This window comes from Triticum aestivum, chromosome 6A (genome assembly GCF_018294505.1).
Source record: "Triticum aestivum cultivar Chinese Spring chromosome 6A, IWGSC CS RefSeq v2.1, whole genome shotgun sequence".
NCBI lineage: Eukaryota > Viridiplantae > Streptophyta > Magnoliopsida > Poales > Poaceae > Triticum > Triticum aestivum.
Window position 1 is genome coordinate 521,522,491 of NC_057809.1, and position 12,796 is coordinate 521,535,286.

The following is a 12,796-nucleotide window of genomic DNA, read 5'->3' on the forward strand; positions in this document are numbered from 1 at the left end:
CAATCGCCACTTCACACAATACATAAATATAGCATTACATCATCCAGAATACAATCAAGGTCCGACTACGGAACCAAATAAAGAAAGACCACCCCAAATGCATAGATCCCCAATCGCCCCAACTGGGCTCCTCTATTGATCGTCCGGAAAAGGAACATAGTAACATCCCGAATCCTCGTCGAACTCCCACTTGAGTTCGGTCGCGTCCCCTGCACTGGCATCATCGGCACTTGCATCTGGTTTTGGAAGTAATATGTGAGTCACAGGAACTCAGCAATCTCACACCCTCGTGATCAAGACTATTTAAGCTTATGGGTAGGAAAGGTAGTGAGGTGGAGCTGCAGCAAGCACTAGCATATATGGTGGCTAACTTACGCAAATGAGAGCAATAAGAGAAGCAAAGCATGGCCGAGAAGCTATAAAGATCAAGAAGTGATCCTGAAACTACTTATGTTCAAGCATAACACGAGACCGTGTTCTCTTCCCGGACTCCGCCGAAAAGAGACCATCACGGCTACAAATGTTGTTGATTCATTTTAATTAATTTAAGTGTCAAGTTCTCTACAACCGGACATTAACAAATTCCCATCTGCCCATAACCGCGTGCACGGCTTTCGAAAGTTCAAAACCTTGCAGGGGTGTCCCAACTTAGCCCATCACAAGCTCTCGCGGTCAACGAAGGATATTCCTTCTCCCAGGACGACCCGATCAGACTCGGAATCCCGGTTACAAGACATTTCAACAATGGTAAAACAAGACCAGCAAAGCCACCTGATGTGCCGACAAATCCCGATAGGAGTCGCACGTATCTCATTCTCAGGGCACACCGGATGGGCAAGATGTCGGGTTGGCATAAACCCCGGTTGCCCAGGGGGCGCCGGACATCGCCCAGGTTGGACCAACACTTAGAGAAGCACTGGCCCGAGGGGGGGGGTTAAAATAAAGATGACCCTTGAGTCCGCGAAACCCAAGGGAAAAAGGCTTAGGTGGCAAATGGTAAAACCAAGGTTGGGCCTTGCTGGAGGAGTTTTATTCAAGGCGAACTGTCAAGGGGTTCCCATTATAACCCAACCGCGTAAGGAACGCAAAATCAAGGAACATAACATCGGTATGACAGAAACTAGGGCGGCAAGAGTGGAACAAGGAACAAACTCCATCTTCACCTACAACTAGCAACACTATAAGAGGCGCTGAGCAAAGCGGTAACATAGCCAAACAACTGTTTGCTAGGACGAGGTGGGTTAGAGGCTTGACATGGCAATATGGGAGGCATGATATAGCAAGTGGTAGGTATCGCGGCATAGCAAAAGAGCGAGCAACTAGCAAGCAAAGATAGAAGTGATTTCGAGGGTATGGTCATCTTGCCTGCAAAGTTCTCCGAGTTGACATAAGCTTGATCCTCGTAAGCGTACTCAACGGGTTCCTCGATCACGTACCCGTCTCCCGGCTCTACCCAAGGGAAGAACACAAGCAAAGGAAACAATAATCAACCACGGTGCAATGCGTAAGCAACATGATGCAAAACATGGCATGATATGCGGGATGTGATATGCAATGAATATGCATGCTCCGAAAGGGAAAGATTGAACCAGGCCTCAATTTGGCAAACCAAGAGTGCCGCTGGAAAGATGAGTTGATTTCGGTCGAAATCGATATAAAGATCACCGGAAACGGATGCACGGTTTGCAAATGGCAAGCAAAACAATAATGGCACAAATCTGCGATTAACAACACGATGCCATCTAAAATGCAACAAGAAACTAAGCTACTGCACTCTAACATAACAACAAAGCACATGGCAGTGATCTACTCAAGATGCTTGACAAAAGATGAACACTGAGATACGGCTAAATCACACAAGAGCAGGTTCAAACCAGCATGGCAAAAGTGCAAAAGATATCAGCATCACAAACTTAGTGAAAAAACTAACATGTCAGGAATTAACATCAGGAAGCAATGTTTAGAGCAAGATAACAACATTCTATAGGAACAAAACATAGCAAAAAAAGGCATGGCATGAATCTACTCAAAGCATATAACAAAAGTCCCTTACTGACCATAAGCCAAAAAGGATCAGAAGATATGATGGCACCCATGTAAACATAGCAAGTTTCTTTAACAGATTCATACTTAGCAGAAAACTGGACATGGCAAAAACAGAATTATGAAGGCCTCTTTGCGAGCTCGATTCACTCACCACAAGGCATTGAATGATAAACTAAGCATACTACCAGCAAGAATACACGATCAAGAAGCTAACCATGGCAAGAACAATCTCATAGCATGCATGGATCAACTACAACAACCTTGGCAAAATTGATTAACACGTAAACAATCTGCCAGGAACATTTTATAGCAAAAGTAGAGCAAGATTGAGTCATGCTAGGGCACTCCATAAATGCAAACAGGGACATAGATGGATAGAGCATAACCATATGTCAAAATCATCCTTACTGAACATACTCAAAAGAAGCATGGATCTCTCTGTAGCAACAAGAACACATGGCATAAAAATAACTGCAGAGCAATGACTTAGTGAAATTCTAAGTCTCTGAAATCAGCAATATGACGAGAGCTACTTTGCATGCATGTGCTAGTCACCACATTGATCACACAAATACATGGCATACACCCCTGTAAATATGGCATGGCATAGCCCAAAACACATGTAGAGCTCATGCTCATATGCAGCACACAATAAATGTGGCAAAAATGACAAATGCTCATAATCTGCTAAGAATCAGCACCTAACATTTTATAGCACTCTTGCATCAACAATCTGGGCATCAAGATGGACTCAAACAAGCATGGCACAATGGAACAAAATGAAGAGCACAACATGATGAACATTTCGATATATGGCACGCACAAAACGGAGCTACGGATGAGGAGTTATGGCATGATGAATAGTGCATGAAAATGCAAAATAAAATGACTTAGTGGCAAAAACGAGGTCAACCTCCTTGTGAAACGGATCTGGGATCGGGCAGCGCCGGGCTCGAGGTTCACCGGAGATCTGGCCGGGGTTGGAGGAGTTGGACGCCGGAGTTGGAGGAGGGAGACGCCCGGAGCAGGACGGGGCGGCGCCGGAGCTGGGCGGCGGCGGCGATGGACTTCGGTGGAGGCCCGGCCTCCGCGACGGCGAGCGACGAGGCTCGGTAGGAGGCGGCGAGGCGGAGGGCCGGCGAGCATTGACGCGGTCCGGCGAGGAGGCGGGAGGCGGCGGCCGGATGGGTGGCGGAGCCAAGCGCGGCTCGGGCGCGGGCAACCGCGGGCGGGCAGCAGCGGAACGGGCCGGGCGGGTCCCGCTTGGGCCTGGCGGGCCGCGGTGGCGGGGAGGTGACAGGTGGCGCGCCTTGATTGGCCGCGGGCGACGGCGGATCCTGTCCGGCAAGGCCGGACGTGTCCGGTGGCGGCGAGGGGAGGATTTTTAGGGTTTGGACTACAAATTTCGGAGGGGGAGGTGTTTATATAGGTAGAGGGAGCTAGGAAAGTCCAAATGGGGTGCGGTTTTCGGCCATGCGATCGTGATCGAATGGCCGAGATGATGGAGGGGGTTTGGATGGGTTATTGGGCCACTTTGGAGGGGTGTTGGGCTGCAACACACACGAGGCCTTTACGGTTCCCCAGTTAACTGACGGAGTACCCAAACGGACTCCAAATGGCACGAAACTTGACAGGCGGTCTACCGGTGGTGTACCAAGGCCGCTTGGCAAATCTTGGTCCATTCCGAGAATGTTTAGCACCCTCTCTCTAAAAGAGGCAAAAGGGGGCGCCGGACGACATATGAGTGTCGGATTGCAAAAGGGGCAACGGGGAAAAGCTCGAATGCATGAGACGAACACGTATGCAAATGCGATGTGCATGATGACATGATATGATGTGCATGACATGAGGAAGATGCAAAAGAAGACAAAAACCCAACCACGAATCTCATAACTTAGTGCCAAAAATGGCAAGAGTTGGAGTACAAATATGGTAAGTTACATCCGGGGCGTTACAACACTCCACCACTACGAAAGGATCTCGTCCCGAGATCTAGGACTAAAAGAACTCCGGATATTCGGAACGGAGGTGGTCCTCGCGTTCCCAGGTGGCTTCTCGGTCGGAATGATGTGACCACTTCACTTTCAGGAATTTTATAGACTTTTTGCGAGTCTTGCGCTCGGTTTCTTCAAGAATAGCAACGGGATGCTCATGATAAGACAGGTCTTCTTGGATATCAATCTCTTCAAAGTTGATGGTGTGGTCAGGAGTCTTGAAACACTTGCGAAGCTGTGACACGTGAAACACGTCGTGCACGTTTGCAAAGTTGGACGAAAGCTCAAGTTGATAGGTGAGGTCGCCTCTTTTGCCAATGATCTTGAAAGGACCCACGTATCTAGGGGCAAGCTTCCCTTTGATACCGAAGAGACAAGTACCTTTCATTGGAGAGACGCGGAGGTAGACATGGTCTCCGATCTCGAAAGCTAAGTCACGATGCTTGCTATCATAGTAACTCTTCTGGCGCGATTGCGCGGCTTTGAGATTTTCACGGATGACTTTGCACATTTCTTCAGCTTCTGTGATTAAGTCATTGCCAAGAAGTTGGCGTTCACCAGTCTCTGACCAATTAAGAGGAGTACGGCACTTTCTGCCATAGAGAATCTCGAATGGGGCCTTGCCCGAACTCGCTTGGAAGCTGTTGTTGTAGGAGAACTCGGCATATGGAAGACAATCTTCCCACTTCATACCGAAAGAAATGACACAAGCCCCGAGCATATCTTCAAGAATTTGATTAACTCGCTCGACTTGTCCACTAGTTTGAGGATGGAAGGTTGTGCTGAAGCGAATGTTGGTACCCATGGCCTTCTGGAAGGAGTCCCAGAACTTAGAAGTAAAGATGCTTCCACGATCTGAAGATATCAACTGCGGAATGTCGTGCAAGGAGACAATCCTGGAGGTATATAGCTCTGCCAACTGAGCTGTTGTGATAGATTCTTTGATAGGAAGAAAATGAGCCACTTTTGTAAGCTTGTCGATGACAACAAAGATAGCATCATTTCCATGTTTGGACTTGGGAAATCCAGTCATGAAGTCCATCTCAATATGGTCAAACTTCCATTCTGGAATGGTGAGAGGTTGGAGGAGACCAGCTGGCCGTTGGTGTTCTGCTTTCACTCTTCTGCAGACATCACATTCATTCACGAACTGAGCAATTTTTCGCTTCATTCGAGTCCACCAATACGACTGCTTGAGGTCATGGTACATCTTTGTACTTCCAAGATGAATGGATAGGAGTGAATTGTGAGCCTCGTTCATAATGATTTTATGAAGGTCACCTTTAGGAACAACAATTCGATCCTCGAAGAATAGAGTATCTTTGTCATCAAGGCGATAGCACTTGTACTTGGGTTGGCTCTTGGCAATCCCATTCTTCACCTTCTTCACCATTGCATCAAGAAGTTGTGCCTCACGAATTTGATCTTCCAAAGTAGGAGAGACTTGGAGGTTGGCAAGAAATCCTTGAGGAACAACTTGGAGATTAAGTTTGCGGAAAGCTTCACAAAGATCCGGTTGGAAGGGCTTGAGAATCAAACTGTTGCAGTAAGCCTTCCTGCTCAAAGCGTCAGCAATGACATTGGCCTTGCCTGGAGTATATTCAATACTCGGATTATACTCTTGAATCATTTCGACCCAACGAGTCTGCCTAAGGTTGAGGTTGGGTTGAGTGAAGATGTACTTGAGGCTCTTATGATCAGTGAAGATGTCCACTTTCCTTCCCAACAAGAGATGTCTCCATGTTAAAAGAGCATGGACAACTGCCGCCAACTCGAGGTCATGAGTGGGGTAGTTCTTTTCGTTGGGCTTCAACTGGCGAGAGGTATAGGCCACAACTTTCTTCTCTTGCATTAACACAGCACCGAGACCTTGCAGGGAAGCATCATAGAAAACCTTGAATGGTTTGGATTCATCAGGAGGAGTCAAAACTGGAGCTGTGACTAGCTTCTCTTTGAGGGTGTTGAAAGCGATGTCACATTCAGGCGTCCAGACATACTTCACATGCTTCTGGAGGAGGTTGGAAAGAGGCTTTGCAATCTTAGAGAAATTCTCAACGAATTTTCAACAATAGCTTGCAAGCCCAAGGAAACTGCGGAGCTGCTTCACATTCTGAGGCGGTTCCCAATTCACAATTGCATACACCTTCTCAGGATTAACAGCTATGCCCTTGGTGGAGATGATATGGCCAAGGTAGAGAACCTCATCGAGCCAAAACTCACACTTTGAAAACTTCGCATAGAACTGATGTTCTCTGAGTTTGTCCAGCACCAATCTCAAATGGTTGGCATGATCCTCCTTGTTCTTGGAAAAGACCAAAATGTCATCGAGATACACCAAGACGAAATCATTTGTGTAGGGGTTGAAGATGAAGTTCATCATGCGAGAGAACGTTGGAGGAGCATTGACAAGGCCGAAAGACATGATAGTGTATTCATAAGAACCATAGCTTGTTCTGAATGTTGTCTTGGGGATGTCTTGTTCACGAATGCGAATCTGATGATAGCCCATACGGAGGTCAAGCTTGGAGAATACTTGGGCACCCTTGAGTTGCTCGAAAAGCTCATTGATGTTGGGAAGTGGGTACTTGTTCTTTATGGTCTTCTTATTCAATGGACGGTAGTCGACGTAGAGTCGGTCCGTGCCATCCTTCTTCTTGACAAAAAGAACACCACAACCCCATGGAGAAGAACTCGGTCGGATCAGACCCATACGCTCTTGTACATCGAGTTGTTTCTTCAGCTCCTTCAACTCTTCTGGTCCAAGCTTGTAAGGACGTTTGCAAACAGGTTCCGTGCCAGGCTCAAGATCGATGATGAATTCAACTGGCCGGTGAGGAGGCATTCCTGGAAGCTCTTCTGGAAAGAGATCTTGATATTCACAAACGACTGGAATCTAAGAGATGGCATTCAACTCGCCCTTCTCATTGAGAGAAAACAGTCGAATGGTATTGTCATGAGTGGCATAGATGATCAGATCCTCAGACGAGTGTGTCAATTGAATCTGCCTGGCAGCACAATCAAGCTGAGCCTTGTGCTTAGAAAGCCAGTCCATGCCGAGAATTAGATCAATATCCGAGTTACCAAGGACCATTGGAGAAGACAAAAATTTATAATCTCCCATCTTGATAGAAACATCCGGAGCCATCATTTTGGTGTTCATGAACAAACCCGGAGAGGAAACCGCTATCGGTTTAGGCAAATCGACAGTATGCAAATCATGCATGGATGCAAAAGGCTTCGATATGAATGACAAAGATGCACCAGTATAAAAAAGAACTTTTGCAGGAATATCATTAACAGGAAGATTACCCATGATCACTTCTGAAGAGTCCTCTGCCTAAGATGCGTTCATCGTGTTGACCTTTGCAGACTTGGAATTATGCTTGACCACTGCATTGCTGGCAGATCTCACAGGAGGAGGAGGAGGCGGAAGACACCTCTGGTTGAAGCATTTGTTTGCATAGTGCCCCTTCTGCTGACACTTGTTGCAAGTAACCTCTGAGAGCGGACGGTGATAAGGAGAACTTGACCTTGGAGCATGAGACGGAGCTTTGTTCTAATAGCCTGGGTTGGGTGGCTGGGAAGATCCATTGCCACCTTTACTCTTCTACTGATAAGGCTAACAGAACAGAGGAGGAGGAGGCAACCAGAACTTTTGCTGCTTAGCTGCCACTTGAGTTGAAGAAGACGATGGAGTTGCATCCCTGACTCTCTTCTTAGAAGCATCGCACTTGAGCTGAGCAGCTTCTTGCTTTAGTGCCATGTTGTATAATTCATCATACTCGGTTGGCTCAAAAAGCATGAGAGCTAGTTGCAGATCTTCTCTAAGGCCACCTCTGAATTGATAAATCATGCTCTTCTCATCAGGGATGCCTTGTTTGGCGAAGCGAGCAAGCCTCTGAAACATGATGTTGTATTGGTAAACAGACATGTTGCCTTGCTTGAGATTGCGGAACTCCTCGCGCTTACTCTTAGCAACACTTTGAGGAATGTGGTGAGCTTTGAAGTCTCGGCGGAAATCATCCTAGGTAATCACACGACCTCCTCTGAAATATTTGTATTGTTGATACCACTCAGCAGCTTGGTCTTTGAGTTGGAACGAAGCAAACTTGACAAAGTCCTTAGGCCTGACATTGCTACACTCAAAATGTTTGCATATATCCACGAGCCAATCGTCAGCGTCTGTGGCCTCGACACAGTTACTGAAGGACTTCGGCTGGTTTGCGAGGAACTGATTGAGGGTAGCAAACTGAGCTTGATTGTTGCCTTGGCCTTGATTTCCTTGGTTGCGCTCTTGCAAGAGTTGCAAAAGCATCTGCGTGTTGGCGTTGGTGGCGGCCATGACAGCTTGCCATGCCTCCGGAGGTGGAGGTGGTGGCGGAGGTTCCGGATTCTGACGCGTTGGAGGAGCCATCCTGAAGAGGTTGACATCCGTTAGCATCTTGAAAGACATATATTCAAGCTGAATCAATGGATCGAAATTGCAACATATAGCCTTAACATTCGAACAAGAATGAACGAATGAATTCCAAAGTAAATGATCACACTTCCATAAGTTGAGAAGCCACTTAGATAAAGGTAGATGAATAAAACAACAAGGTACGGACATGAACAAATAATTGGTAAGGATTACCCAATCACAAACCAAATATCTGTGGGAAGAAATACTAGAGCTACATGAATTCCCACCTATGAAACTCCCGAAACTTTCTGGTTATGCAATCAGGTGTTGGGAATACAGGGGAAGCATAATATCTCACCCAAAACTAGCAAATCCTACATCCAGCTGTATCCATCCTTCAACACATAACCAAGAAACCTTCGGAAATCATTTACCTCAACCTTCGAAAAGCATCCGTTATATGAGTTATGGCAATACTCCCGAACTCCCGCCCCAGTACTGGGTGGCGTCGAGGTTATCTCACCAACAACTGCATAAAGGAGATTTTCGATGTCGGCGAACTCAGGTATTCCAGAACTGCAACGATAAAATTGTGACGACAACACCTCGGAGCTCAACTCCCCGGGACACTGCCACAACCCCTAAATGTCAGGAGGCACCAAGAACAATGTTCTCGTCACAAAACCATCAGAACGATTCCAAGATACCCGCGTGATCCTAAAAAAATATTTCATGAAATTTGAGGAGAGAAGAGTCAAAACTCTACGTCAGGAGGCCTCACCAGAGCAGCGAAGGGACTGAGGAGTAAAAAGAATCCTACTCTCCGATATATATAATCCTAAAAGACTCAAAACATTTTTCTAGACTCAACAACGTCAGCGATTCAATCAAGCAGGGGGCTCCTAAGTCGAGGAAGGCTCTGATTACCAACTTGTCACACCCACGATGCGGCTATATCTCCCACGTGTCGGAGCACGACTTAGAGGCATAACCGCATAGTAGGCATGTCGCAAGAGAGGTAATATTTACACATCCCATGTACTGAATAAGAAAAGGGATAAAGGGTTGGCTTACAATCGCCACCTCACACAATACATAAATATAGCATTACATCATCTAGAATACAATCAAGGTCCGACTACGGAACCAAATAAAGAAAGACCACCCCAAAAGCATAGATCCCCGATCGCCCCAACTTGGATCCTCTACCGATCATATGGAAAGGAAACATAGTAACGTCCTAAATCCTCGTCGAACTCCCACTTGAGTTCGGTCGCGTCCCCTACAATAGCATCATTAGCACCTGCATCTGGTTTTGGAAGTAATATGTAAGTCACGGGGACTCAGCAATCTCACACCCTCACGATCAAGACTATTTAAGCTTATGGGTAGGAAAGGTAGTAAGGTGGAGCTGCAGCAAGCACTAGCATATATGGTGGCTAACTTACGCAAATGAGAGCGATAAGAGAAGCAAAGCACGGTCAAGAAGCTATAAAGATCAAGAAGTGATCATGAAACTACTTACGTTCAAGCATAACACGAGACCGTGTTCTCTTCCAGGACTCCGCCGAAAAGATACCATCATGGCTACACACGCTGTTGATTCATTTTAATTAAGTTAAGTGTCAAGTTCTCTACAACCGGACATTAACAAATTCCCATATGCCCATAACCGTGGGCATGGCTTTCGAAAGTTCAAAACCCTACAGGGGTGTCCCAACTTAGCCCATCACAAGCTCTCATGGTCAACAAAGGATATTCCTTCTCCTAGGACGACCCGATCAGACTCGGAATCCCGGTTACAAGACATTTTGACAATGGTAAAACAAGATCAGCAAAGCCACCCGATGTGCTGAAAAATCCCGATAGGAGTCGCACGTATCTCGTTCTCAGGGCACACCGGATGGGCAAGACGTCGGGTTGGCATAAACCCTGGTTGCCCAGGGGGCGCCGGACATCGCCCAGGTTGGACCAACACTTAGAGAAGCACTGACCCATGGGGGTTAAAATTAAGATGACCCTTGAGTCCGCAAAACCCAAGGGAAAAAGGTTTAGGTGGAAAATGGTAAAACCAAGGTTGGGCCTTGCTGGAGGAGTTTTATTCAAGGCGAACTATCAAGGGGTTCCCATTATAACCCAACCGCGTAAGGAACGCAAAATCAAGGAACATAACACCGGTATGACGGAAACTAGGGCGGCAAGAGTGGAACAAAACACTAGGCATAAGGCCGAGCCTTCCACCCTTTACCAAGTATATAGATGCATTAAAGTAAACAAGATATAATAATGATATCCCAACAATAAACATGTTCCAACAAGGAACAAACTCCATCTTCACCTACAACTAGCAACGCTATAAGAGGGGCTGAGCAAAGCGGTAACATAGCCAAACAACGGTTTGCTAGGAAAGGTGGGTTAGAGGCTTGACATGGCAATATGGGAGGCATGATATAGCAAGTGGTAGGTATCGCGGCATAGCAATAGAGCGAGCAACTAGCAAGCAAAGATAGAAGTGATTTCGAGGGTATGGTCATCTTGCCTGCAAAGTTCTCCGAGTTGACAATAAGCTTGATCCTGGTAAGCGTACTCAAGGGTTTCTTCGATCACTTACTCGTCTCCCGCCTCTACCCAAGCAAGAACACAAGCAAAGGAAACAACAATCAACCACGGTGTAATGCGCAAGCAACATGATGCAAAACATGGCATGATATGTGGGATGTGATATGCAATGCATATGCATGCTCCCGAAGGAAAAGATTGAACCAGGCCTCAAATCGGCAAACCAAGAGTGTCGCTGGAAAGATGAGTTGATTTCCGTCGAAATTGATATAAAGATCACCGGAAACGGATGCACGGTTTGCAAATGGCAAGCAAAACAATAATGGCACAAATCTGCGATTAACAGCACGATGCCATCTAAAATGCAACAAGAAACTAAGCTACTGCTCTCTAACATAGCAACAAAGCACATGGCAGTGATCTACTCAAGATGCTTGACAAAAGATGAACGCTGAGCTATGGCTAAATCACACAAGTGCAGGTTCAAACCAGCATGGCAAAAGTGCAAAAGATATCAGCATCACAGACTTAGTGAAAAAACTAACATGTCAGGAATTAACATCAGGAAGCAATGTTTAGAGCAAGATAACAACATTCTACAGGAACAAAACATAACAAAAAAAGGGCATGGCATGAATCTACTCAAAGTATATAACAAAAGTCCCTTACTGACCATAAGCCAAAAAGGATCAGAATATATGATGGCACCCATGTAAACATAGCAAGTTTCGTTAACAGATTCAGACTTAGCAAAAAACTGGACATGGCAAAAACAGAATTATGAAGGCCTCTTTGCGAGCTCGATGCACTCACCACAAGGCATTGCATGATAAAATAAGCATACTAACAGCAAGAATACATGATCAAGAAGCTAACCATGGCAAGAACAATCTCATAGCATGCATGGATCAACTACAACAACCTTGGCAAATTTGATTAACACGTAAACAATCTGCCAGGAACATTTTATAGCAAAAGTAGAGCAAGATTGAGTCATGCTAGGGCACTCCATAAATGCAAACAGTGACATGGATTGATAGAGCATAACCATATGTCAAAATCATCCTTACTGAACATACTCAAAAGAAGCATGGATCTCTCTGTAGCAACAAGAACACATGGCATAAAAATAACAGTAGAGCAATGACTTTGTGAAATTCGAAGTCTGTGAAATCAGCAATATGACGAGAGCTACTTTGCATGCATTTGCTAGCACCACATTGATCACAAAAATACATGGAATACACCCCTGTAAAGATGGCATGGCATAGCCCAAAACACATGTAGATCTCATGCTCATATGTAGCACACAATAAATGTGGCAAAATGACATATGCTCATAATCTGCTAAGAATCAGCACCTAACATTTTATAGCACTCTTGCATCAACAATTTGAGCATCAAGATGGACTCAAACAAGCATGGCACAATGGAACAAAATGAAGAGCACAACATGATGAACATTTCGATATATGGCATGCACAAAACGGAGCTACGGATGAGGAGTTATGGCATGATGAATAGTGCATGAAAATGCAAAATAAAATGACTTAATGGCAAAAATGAGGTCAACCTCCTCGCGAAACGGATCTGGATCTGGGATCGGGCGGCGCCGGGCTCGAGGTTCACCGGAGATCTGGCCGGGGTTGGAGGAGTTGGACGCCAGAGTTGGAGGAGGGAGACGCCTGGAGGAGGACGGGGCGGCGCCGGAGCTGGGTGGCGCCGGCGATGGACTTCGGTGGAGGCTCGGTCTCCGCGACGGCGAGCGGCGAGGCTCAGCAGGAGGCGGCAAGGC